Raw genomic sequence first — 556 nt, 5'->3', positions numbered from 1 at the left:
TAACAGTTTTCAAAATAATTTCCAACCGTCGCTGCGTGGGAGGGATGCAAGAATAAAACAGGCAGCTGGACTGAATATATTATATAGAGCTCATTAAAAAAAAAAACAGAAAGAATTCAGCAGGGCTGCTAATTGTGATACAAGCAATCTACTCGATAAACCAGACTGTTAAATGTTCTTTTTAAGACTCAACTTTTATCTTACACTATTATATCTGATCATAGTTTATAATGAAGCTTTACTTTGAAAGCAAAAACCAACTTCCGGTGTAATCCTCTGACGCCCTTTACACTGCGCCCTCAGTACCAGTATGAGGCATCTGTTTGCAAGCAACTAGTTAGTCTGTACAAGCATAACCTGATGTAGGCGTTGCTTTGTAGAAGACTGTTTGATCAGAAAAAAATGAAACCTCCATCCATGTGTGGAAACATAACTGAAAAACCTGCTAAAAAACCACGAAATTAGCAGTGTAAAGAATCAGACGAGCGGACGGCTTGCGTGCTGAAACATGTCGACATGACTCGATGTACTCTCACCCACGCACAGTAGGTGTCAT

The sequence above is a fragment of the Mchenga conophoros genome, linkage group LG20 (assembly GCF_057382185.1).
Source record: "Mchenga conophoros isolate Kocher_MC1m ecotype Shallow Benthic linkage group LG20, M_conophoros_male_GT1.1, whole genome shotgun sequence".
NCBI classification, from domain to species: Eukaryota; Metazoa; Chordata; class Actinopteri; order Cichliformes; family Cichlidae; genus Mchenga; species Mchenga conophoros.
The sequence above is the reverse complement of the archived record's forward strand: the minus strand, read 5'-3'. Positions refer to the sequence as shown.